Below are 11,504 nucleotides of genomic sequence, written 5' to 3'. Positions count from 1 at the left end.
CTACTCGGATTACCCCTTTGCAGCCAGTTTGCAACTTTCTCCGTGTTGTCACAGCGTCACTTCACAGGGCAGGCTTGCCTCTCAGGGTTCTCCTAATCGTGCCCAGGAAGCCCCCAGTCAAACGTGCATCACCTCGAGCAGGACAGCGCGGCAGTGGGTGAAAATAGAGTGGGTGTCCAATGTTCGCTGCGAAAGCAGATGGTGCCTGGCTTCTCAAAGACCCCAACCAAAGAGCCGCGATAGCAATACTTCGTTCTCACCTCCTAACTCATCCTCCATCCCCAGCTATCATGGCAAGTTTTCTGACATAATAGGACAGGAAAGAGAACAACTGCAGGTTGGGGGTAAGACCAATTCTAAGTTTTAGGACTATCTGGTAGTGAGAACTTCTAGTGAAATATCAAATGGGTGTCATTCACGTGCGGTTCTATTTACGTCTCTTTTGCTTTGTAAGTTAATTTATTTTATCATTTATCATTGATGACTATTTTATGGAAGGGATTTTTAAACAAAAAGAATAAGTTTGTAAAAATGAATAAGAACATTAACATTCCGGGTAAAGCATTTAAATATTTCAAGATTGTGTAATGCCATTTTCTGAAAATATTTGCATTAGCTTTAAGAAATGAAGCACTTATATTAAAACCGAGGCTATGCAGTAAAACGGTAATAAAATTACAAGACACTGACATGTATATGACCTTCAAATGACAACTTTCCCAAGTACAGTGTTTTCCATTTTCTTACAGTTCATAGAGAATATATTTTTAAACAATTTATATTTGCCTTTCATTAGATCAGACCTAAAAAAAATTAAATGATATGTTCCAAAAAGAATCTTAGCTTCTTCAACAATCCACTGTACAGCTATGACCCATGAATTTGTCTACAATTCTTTTTAATTTATTTGAAGAGCAAATAGTGATGATTAATCACTAGTGAGTACAGATTCCTGTAAGTTTATGCCAACACAGTTTCTTACACTTGCCTAGAAACTCTCTATTTTGGTCTCAAAATATAATCAACAGAAATTTTTTTACTAATATTATATTATAAAAATCTAAATTTTTTCGGGCATTACAAACATGAGCTAGTGTCGACTTTATTTTCCCCAATTTTTTTTAGTCTGTCCATACATAAAACTACTCATCCTACTCGTTTTCGCTAGTTTACTTTTCTCCACAGTTTTCTGATTTGTGTATTTTAGCAACTACGTGTATGTTTAGTATTGCTGATGAGAGTATAAGCTGATATAATAAAAACAGAGGAAGATGTTTTCTATTTCCTTTCCAATATTCTTTTTAACAAGATTAGTATCAACTTGGCTTTTGAGCAATAGTAGCATCCTGGCCCATAGCTCTGCAGAATAGTCCAGATTTCTTTCCTGGAATTTCAAAAAAATTTTTAATTCCATTAGCCTGAACTGAAATTTTGGACTGAACTGACCTTCCTTCTGGTTTACATGGAAGCTGATAAACTAATCTCCCCAATTGTACAGGCTATGTTCTAACATAAACAATCAGTTTCAGTCATTGTTGAGAAACTAAAAAGATCCATCCTAAAGAACAATTCTCTTCAAAAACAAAAACAATTTGATCTCAGTATCATGAGTCTTCACATTGATTTCCTGTGCAAAATTGCTGTCTCTACCTTCACCCCCACGTGCCTGACAGTTTCACTCCAATTGGATTTAACGTGGGACTGACTGAACCACTCCCCAACCACACGGCCATGTAGTGCAGTTCATGGCGACGCCGATTATTTGAGTGAACTTTTCCACGCTGGGTGAAAAACCACGGGCGTTGTCAAAGCGGCAGTGGGTGGTTTTGTGAAGAGTCGCGGCCGCTGCTCCCTCTGCTGGCTCAGACGGGCCATCGCATCTGCCTGGGGCAGCGTCGGAAGTGATTACTGTGACTGCTATATACGATAGTTACTATTTACAGTGTGTATCTGAATATAAAATGCATGTGCGTCATTAATTCTAAAAACTAATGAACAGATATTGGTGTGTTTCCAAGTAGAGCAGAAGGTGGAAAAATAACATTGTTCAATGACCTCGTTTCTTTAAGAAGCCATGTAAGTTCTCTCCTCGTTTAGTTTAAAATGCAAAAAACAGGATCGATGTCTAGAACGAAAAAAAGAAGTTTAATCAGGGTATTGTTTAGCCATGAATATTTATGCCTGTGCTGTATCTGGATTAAAGTCAGTTCTGCATATTTCCAAAAAAAGACAACTGTCTTGTTCAATTCACATTTTTTTCTTGGGTGATAATTGTCTAATTAACTATTCCTGGACATCTCATATAAAACATCATTTCACTGACATATTTTTACAAATTTTGAAGCACTTAATTCCTTACAAATATGATATGGTTTCTTTGCTCTGACACTTTTATTCCTTCTGTGCACTTAGGAAAATAAGTTGTAATATTTCGACCATTCAGTTTGTGAATGATGATGGCTTAGAAATAAAATATAAGTCCCTAGTTCTTTAAACACTGATACAAAAAAATTAAAGGTTTTGTAAGGTAGGTATATTAAATAGTCTTGCATTTATTTTATTTATATAGATTTTAATTAAAATGTTTTATTTTTAAAGTATCAGTTTAGGCCTTTAAAATGTAAATATTTTTCTGAATGATGACTTTGAATTATTGTTTCTGTTATGCTTTTCAAATATGTCATATTTATCACAAAGACATAATCGTGAACTCTAAAACTGGTTATCCTACTTATAAAGGAAATGACAGAGGAAATTCCTTTTAGGTAGTAGGAAATAATAGATTTTAAAATGAATCATTCAAAGCAGTGTTTAATATATAAACATGAATCTTTTATGGGATCATTTCAAAATCTATTATTAAGAACTGAGAGCACTTCAAGAGATTTAAATATTCAATGTATAATTGATCTACTAGAAATTTCCTTTTAAAGCATTGTTTATTGTCCGACAATTCCACAGATTTTTTTTTAATGGGATTTTTATCTTTGCTAGAAGCAGTCTTGTCACCACTGGGTGGTCCCGTGTAACCAGAGGGGCTTTCTATGCAGAATGGGCGCTTTCAGAACTGGGTATTTGCAACCAGAGGCCTGATCGCAGCCAGGCCTGCCAGCCGACAGCAGCTGCCTCACCCTATACTTCACTGCGCGGGGAAGCTTTACCCGTTCACCTGTGCTGAGCTGTCAAGGTATTCGACGTGGCCTTCATGGAGTCAGCTGTCTTCCCACCCTGACTGTGTCTGTGTGTTATTTAATGAGGTCATGCAGCGATTTCATGTAAATAAAACTTACAGAAAGCAAAAGGGGAAAAACCAGTCTTAATAAATATGCAACTCTGTTGACAGGAGATGAGCACTAGCAACAAGGATTCCATATCACAGACCTCAAACACTGTGTTTACAGATGGACAGAGTGGAATAATTCAGAGAGGCCTTTCATTGGAGTTCTGTCAGGAGAATATCCAGACTGACTTTTAAGATGAGCAATACAGAAAAAGTCCCACTTAACTGTCCAACATCATGTGGTATGAAAACTATGAAAGAAGTGATGATTAAATTAGAAAAAGAGGCAGCTCATTTATTGCCAAAGCTTCACATTTTAAAAGTTAAAAGTATGATTCAAATGCACATGTAAAATAAGTACTTGTCCACAAAATTATTTTACTTATTAATAAAGCAACTAGATGGATAGTAAACCTGCTTCAAAAGAGAATAAGAGAGACTGAACTACTTACTACCAATTGAAGAAGATAAAATTAGAAAGTTGTACATGAAACTGCTTAATGTTCTAAAGAGTAATACAACTAAATTCTTTTTTAATACACCTTATGAATCTTTGCTACCACATATAAATCTATTGCTTCTCCTACAAATAAAGGTCATTTGCAACTTATCGACCTACAAGTTGTCAGCCACCTTCATCAAGTCTGAACCCTGACAATAGTAAATAGTCAGACAATGGTTCACTGGCCTGGAGTAGTGGTTGGCAAACATTGTCTGTAAACTGCCAGAGAGCAAATTCATACACACATACATATACACAGTTACAGCTCTGATGAATTACTTTTTAAAGACATTACTCACTTCTTTCTTTACACTATGATAATTAAGACGTTTAATAAATTCAGTTGACTTTGTTTCCCACATTGGTGTGTTGGGTAGATGTAACCATTGTCTGTTCTGTGAAAAGCAATACCAGTTAAGGATAACAAGGGAGAAGGGGAAAGAACCAGAAGAAGTAAGTAAAAAAAAAATGAAGAAATCCTGACTAGGAAGTATCAAGAAAAAGATATTTTATTCTTTCAAAAGACTTACTAGCATCCAATGGGAAAAAGAAAAACCATTGTGGGTATGTGAATAGAAGGAAATTTGACACAGAATTTGTAATCAAAGTCATGGGTGAGCTGCAGAGAGCAGCAAAGAATGAGGATGAAACGCAGATTAGCATCCGCAGGAAGACACTTTCCTGCTTTCGGGGTAGAGGCTCACCAAGAGGAGGGGGTGTGAGCAGCCCTCAAGGCCCAAAGTACCCGATGGCCCAGAACTCCGGAGCACCGTGCTGAAAGTTGGCCGGTCCAGGCTGGGACCGCAGGAGGCCTGTGTCTGAGGGCACAGGGAAGACCGCCCCTGTTCCAGACATCACCACGACAGAGAGAAGAGGGGAACGCTCCGGACTCTCCCTCCTTCCCTCCACTTGCTAGTCCCTGCCTAGTTTCTGTGGACCAGCCCTCTAAGCAAGTGAAACAGAAGATGGGGGGGGGGGGAAGTAAGGGAAATAGGGGAGTAGAGTAAATACAAGATTCAAAGAGGAACTAAGAGAAGAAAGCACAGTGCACAATAAAACATCTTAAGTCTTGGGCGTAAGTTTTTCTTTCTGTGCAATGGATGTTACTAGTCCCTAATAAACCACCCAAGTTAATCCACGAGCAATAGTGTCAAAAGAAACTATGAAATATACATGGGTCACTCATATCAAACGTATTCATTATTGCTATATCCCAATTATCAGACACTATTCTTAAAATCTACTAAATTTGCATAATGAAAGGGACATGATCATCTTACTGAATGTGCACTTTTAGGTGATTCTAAAACCTAAATATAATAACAAAATTGTTATGCTGAATTACTTTTATTAAATCTACAGTATGAAATTAAGGGTATTTAAATCTTTATATAAGTGCTTAAGGACAATTTCTGTTTTACAAAATGCCTATATTATGAAATATATTTTAGTTACTTTAAATTATTTAAATTAGGCTTCGTAAAGATTTTAAGGGACTCTTACCAAACTTATTAACAGTTATGATGTTCCCTGAATTTAAAATAATATCTCATAATAGTTAAGCCATGCCAGCTTTTAACTATAATTATATTTGAATGTGAACAAACATTGATTTTTTTGTTGTTGTTAAGCATGAACATTTCAGAAACATGCCTTGGGAGAAATCCTAGTTCCTGGAAACATGACCTATGAGAAAATAATTGAGAATCTTCATGGTAAAAAGTACCTGAAAATCTTTAACTACTTAACTCTTTTCATTTAAAATTACACCTCTCTCAAGATTAAAATACTAAGCCAGAAAAGTCGGGACTTTTGGAGAGAGTATCCAGCGTGCTGGCTGTGAAGAGCTGTGCCACGCATTACACGAACATAATTTAATCTTTGCTGTAACACTGAATAAATGTACACACCACATCATAATGAGACATTTCTTTTTAGTACTGTTCTAAGCCCACCATACAACAACTGAGCCACCAGGAAAAGGGTTAGTTAATACGTGTTAAAAGTATTTGTTAAAACCAAAGCCTTAATTAATTCTCTGTCACAATGCCTGAAATAACATATCTTGCCTTACTATTTTCATATACTGCCAATGACGAGATGTTATCCTACTTTGAAGCGGACGAGTGAGCCAGCTACACTTTCGGAGGTGCGTGCCAGCAGAGGACACGGGACTCCTGGGTCTGAGACGGAAGGCGCCACTACTCAGAGCAATGGCAGTAGTCAGAGTGTCAGAACCCCTGAGTCCCACCTCCTGCGGGGTAAGGTGCACAGGGCAGGTGACACCTGGCTACTCATTGGTATGTGTTAGGGGAGAGAGAACCTGCAGTTAGGAGCCCTGAATCTTTCAAAAGGGGCAGTGAACATGCATATCCTCTCTTCTGGAGAGAGAAACTCCATTTTCTAAGGTTGTTTGCTATACAAACAGCCTTAAAAAATTAGACCAGAACAAAAGTATCATCAGCAGCTCTGTTTGCAAAATGCACAGAAATGCGAGAGGCCCGTGAAGAATGATCTCCCAACAACCGCTCAGGGACTAGGAAAGAGCTAGTCTTAGTATAAGGGTCGGGTGGGCGGGGCGGGGGGCGTGCTCAGACACCTGGCTCTGTGAACTGTGAGGATGCAGCTGCTCCCGAATTTGCAGGAAGCCATTCCCTGAGATCAGGTCAAGATCAGCAGAGACGGGCAACAGCCACCCTGGGTCAGAAAAGACACTCTCCATAAAAACACGTCAAAGTCGATTACTTTGTATGAGCTGGGATTTTTCTCTTTGGAAGCTCTTTGCAAGCTGCCTATGAATGGAAAAGATAGAGTCCTATGTCTTCTAAAGATGGCAATACTTTGCGTTTAAGCAGACTGCACTTACAATAAGTGTCACAAGTGAGAAGACTGAGCTGAGACATCACCGCTCTTGGATCTGCTGTCTGCTGTCTTCTGAAAGGAAGCCATCGCGGCTGGCCCTAAAGTTAGCAGAGACAGCTCCGGTGGTGAGCTCGCGCCTGCGCACTGTCCTCACGCAATGCTGCAGCTGCGGGATGCTGCCACTGGGAGGTTGGCTCCGCCCAAAAGCCCTGCCCAGTTCTGCTGCAATCCATTTGGGGCTATGGACAGTAATACTGAGTTCTGATGCGATACGAATTTTTAAATGATTAAACATTTTTCATCGTGAGTGGCACAGTTCAACTCCTCATCAGTCCACTAATTTATTCTGTACGCAGATGGAATTTATACATACACTAAATAAACTACGATGAGAAGTTTTAAGAAAAACTGTAATGAAAACAACGTGTTAAAAATCACTGTTTTCTTGTCTCGTATTAAAAATGTATACTACCTCTACTCCAACCATCATATCTGCCATAACATAGGGAGATATCCTAAATAACTTGACTGTTGTGTAATACACAGGTCTAAGACATCGCACCAGACTGCTTGCAATAATAATGCTTTCATGCACTTTATTTTGCTTAGTATTTTGCTATTCCTTCCTGCAGAGTTTTTAGTCTGAGTTGTGTAATCTATTATTGGAACATAAGAATAATCCAAGTTGACAGAATAATGAAAAAGACAGTTACTTCTTTAATATATCCATCCGTCCGTCCATCCATCCATCCATCCATCCATGTATTTTCCCAGTCATCAGTGTTATCTTTTCAACCAGTAATTAATCCAGCAAATGACTAATGTTGAGCTGCTTCATAACCATGGCTGACGAAGAAGAGAGTAAGTAGGAGCCCCTCCCACTGGGTCAAGTCTCGCAGATCACACCACAGGGAAAGAGTTAGAGGAGGAGGATGAGAGAAGGCCCTGGATGTGAGTGAGGGCAGATGGAGCAGAGAGCTCGAGGAGGAGGAGGAGGTGTGTGCAGTGACTGTGTAGCTGGGCTTTGGGATCTCAACCCAACAGGCATTGCCTCCAACTCTGGCCTTTTCTCTCCGGGTTAAGGTATCATCCCGGAAATCTTTATTGAATACTTGGCTGTGAGGCAGGTGGTGTGTCTAGGGAATCAAAAACAATAGGGTAGACAGGATATCTGCCTCTTTCAACGTGTATTTTACCAGCAGAGAGAAAGTAAACAAGCCCAGTAATATTTTCTATTAAAAAGGCAGAAAAGGTTTCAGGGAAGGATATCACCAAGTCTTTGCCAAGGATGAAGACCTTTCCAAAAGGTGTCCGTGCTACAGAGTGGAAAACAAATTATTGAAGGGCTAGTTAAGCCACAAAGTAAAAAAATTAAAACTTTCTTTTAGAAAGATAAATAGCTCTGGTGTTAAGATACCCCGGACATAAACAAAACCTCCGCTTCTGTATGATAAATGTCAGTGCATAATCTTGTGAATGTGGGCACGTTCACCAAAATGTTCTATTTCTTCGAACTCCATTCCACATACAAGTCATAAGCAACTCCAAGGCAGGAAACTACTCTTTCCCGAAGCAGCAGGACAGTGCTTCATACACTGTACACACATTTTAAACACACTTGTGATGTCTAATCCAAAACCTGAACACACGGCACGCTGAGGCTGCCAGTGTCTGCTTGCTTTCTGTGAGCTATAAATAAGTCGATCACGAACCCTAGAAGTAGTTGCAAATACAGTGGCATGATCCTAAGCATCTTGATTTTGTAAGACGTTCGTGTCCCCTAGCCTCCTGAACTAAAAATTCACATCAAACCTTGATTAAAAGTCCGTAACCAGTTCCTTAAAAGTATCAGCCAGTTACTCTTGCCAATTCCTTGGTCTACAAACTAGAAGGAAGGATGAGACACAATCTCCCATTTTCACAGACCAAACTCTGGCCTGAATCTGTCAGCTCAACCCCAGAGGAGATGGTCAGAGGGACAAACATGTGTATTCCAGAATGAGAGCACCTTCTACCTGACCATTTCACATCTGAATCAGACCATTGAAGGGGAAAAAAATTATCTCTAAATGTTCATCCAGTTCAAAGTCTGAACAGGGAAGGAAGTGGAAGGGAACACTGGTGGAAATGAAATGCTTGCTGCTAATTAGTCTCTCCCACCATCCCCAAGGAGGGGTGGCCGGCCAATTAATCTTAATTGCTGAGCCCCAGGGCCTTGGAGTCTGGCCCCGACAGAACTCACAGCTGTTGCGGCAGGAGCTTCCCCAAAAGCAGGGTTTCAACCCCAAGTGTCTCCATCTAACCTCAGTGACACTTGCCCTGATGGACACAAGCCCAGAGAAGGAGCGTATGGACCTTTACCATGTCGCCATAGCGTTTAGGATTGATTTCCAATGAATAGTCTCTGAATCTGCACATCTTCCCTAGTCTTTTCTACTTATTTCATTTGTGATCATCGAGCGACATCCTGGAGAAAAACACACCAGTGGGAAAAGCTGAGTGCAAAACTGTCCTTAAAAAACTCAAGACATTATTTAATAAAAATCAGAAATATACACATATAAATTTCACCCAAAACAATGACCTCTTGCCTCTATTTCAGAAAAGGTTCCAAAAATTGTCACATCTATAGAAATCTCAAATAACCAGAAGATGGATATGTTTTTTTTTTTAGTTTCACCTTGGTAAAGGAGTGTTTCCTCTTATTCTTCATTCTCCAGTGCTTTTTGTAAGAATCCCAATAACAGAGATTTTTCAGGGTATATTCTGCATCTACACAGGCAGGAGGAGAATCGCAAGCCTGTCCTGCAGCCACTCTCCTCCCAGATTTGTTTGCATAAATAAGTCACACTCCCCAGGACACTTCTGAGGTGCCTGAAGACACACCCTTTCCACTCCATGGCTCAGGCCCTGCTCAGGTTCCAGGATTCTGCATTGACAAAGGGTGCACGCAGAATTGCATTCTCATTCAAGGCCTTCTGCGAACAGGTTTGCACCCAGGTCGCTGCCGGAGTGTGAACAATTTTCATATTGCATTCATATTTCATTAAAAAAAGCAGAAAAGACAATTTATAGGAAATGACTGGAATTGGAGACTGATATTTTTCCCCTCTAGTAGTATTATTGATTATTTACCTCTACTTTTTTTAATTCTAAGAATACCAGTAATAGGTAATAAATTTATTAAAACAATTAAATAATTACCATCATTCAAGAAAAAATGGATACAAGTGGGACTAGGAAGAGTGTATGCATATGAGAGGAATACAGAAAGAAGAGAAGCTTCCAGGCCAAGACAGGTAGGAAGAGTGAATAAGGAAGGGGCCAAAAAAGAGAAAGGCACATGATATACCATAAGTACTATACTGATTATGATTATAAAGAATGCAATGGATCTTACGTTTTGATCTTTTGATACAAGCGCCATGGCAATCTAGCTGTAGGTCATGTTCATGCACACTCTCCCTAGACAGTTTTCTCTGTGATGCTCAATCAGTCCTAAGATTGTCAACTCTCTAAAATCATCAGATAACCCCACGGAGATGGGGAAGCACGTGTTTGGAAACACGTGTTGGCTGGGCCATCTTAATGAGGAGACCCAGGCAGGACTTGGATCGATGAGCCTTGCTAGGCTCCTCCTGTCCATCGCAGCTAGTTCACAGTAAAGTACCGCTACCAATGACTGCACCTCCCCTCCTGGAGCAGGTCCTCTTTCCAGATTCTTTTCTGTGGATTGTTAAAGACTTGGTTCACCTTGGTTCCAACTGCCACTTCAAGTGGAGCCTCAGCCTGGAACTGAGCAGCAGGCTGAGACTCAGGGCAGCAGTGGGAGACTCGGGAAAGGTCCCCAAGAGCACAGACATGTCCTCAGAGACCAAGGATGAGACACCACACCCTCTCTCCCCGGTCAGCACATATCCATGTGAGAGTCGGGCAGTGAAGGAGGCCAGGAGGAAGAATCAATTCACTTGAAATTGGGAGTTGGAGGGAGCTCTGTGGAGACCTGGACCGCCAGGGAAATAGATGAACCAGTGGGTCCCAGAGCAACTGGGCCTCAAACGTCACTGGAGGCAGATGGCAACACTGGAGCTGTGCTATTCCAGCCACATGGTGAGAAGGCAGCAGTGTCTAGACAAGACAGGAACACTGGGAACAACAGAGGCAGCAAGAAGAGGTGACCGACTAGGATAGATGGACAGACTCCATGCCAGGAGCCGCAGGCTGCGTCCACAGGGTGGAGCAGGGCTGTGAGGACAGGACACTGTGGACGTCACTCATTCATAGTGTCCCCAGGAATCAGAGCCTGCTCAATGGCACCTCTCTCTCTCTCTCTCACACACACACACGCACACTTATCAGAACATCTCAACTCCCTAGTTTACTAGAAAGCCTTTTGTTAGCAAAAACTACTCTGCCCATTAGTCTACCTATTCAGCACTGATCACTACTGCTTTCCATATTAAACACAGAAAATGTAGCTTAATAAATGCTGCAGGACACCACGCTGGGAAGATTGCAAGCTTAGCACATGAGAGTTTGAAAACACTGCAAAGTAACTTTCAAACTGCAAGTTTCTTTGAAAACCAAAGCAACTTTCTCCAACTACACTCCTCTTTGTGATGACACTTTTTAAGAAAAAAGTGAATTGCTCCACTTTCCTTCTGAGAAGGAAAAACTCCCTTTTTGTAAGGCACATTCCACAGAGCTTTATTTAAACCACAGGCGTCTGAGTGAGTGTGTCTGAAGTACTTCAGCACCTCTCGGTATGTCAGCCTTCAGAACTCGTTTAGAATTCAGCGACACCACAGAGCGTAATCTGTTCGTTTGGTACCATTTGGAAGTCATATTTCTTTCTATAGA

Source organism: Artibeus jamaicensis, unplaced genomic scaffold (genome assembly GCF_021234435.1).
Source record: "Artibeus jamaicensis isolate MK-2021 breed Jamaican fruit bat unplaced genomic scaffold, CSHL_Jam_final contig_467, whole genome shotgun sequence".
Taxonomy (NCBI): Eukaryota; Metazoa; Chordata; class Mammalia; order Chiroptera; family Phyllostomidae; genus Artibeus; species Artibeus jamaicensis.
The sequence above is the reverse complement of the archived record's forward strand: the minus strand, read 5'-3'. Positions refer to the sequence as shown.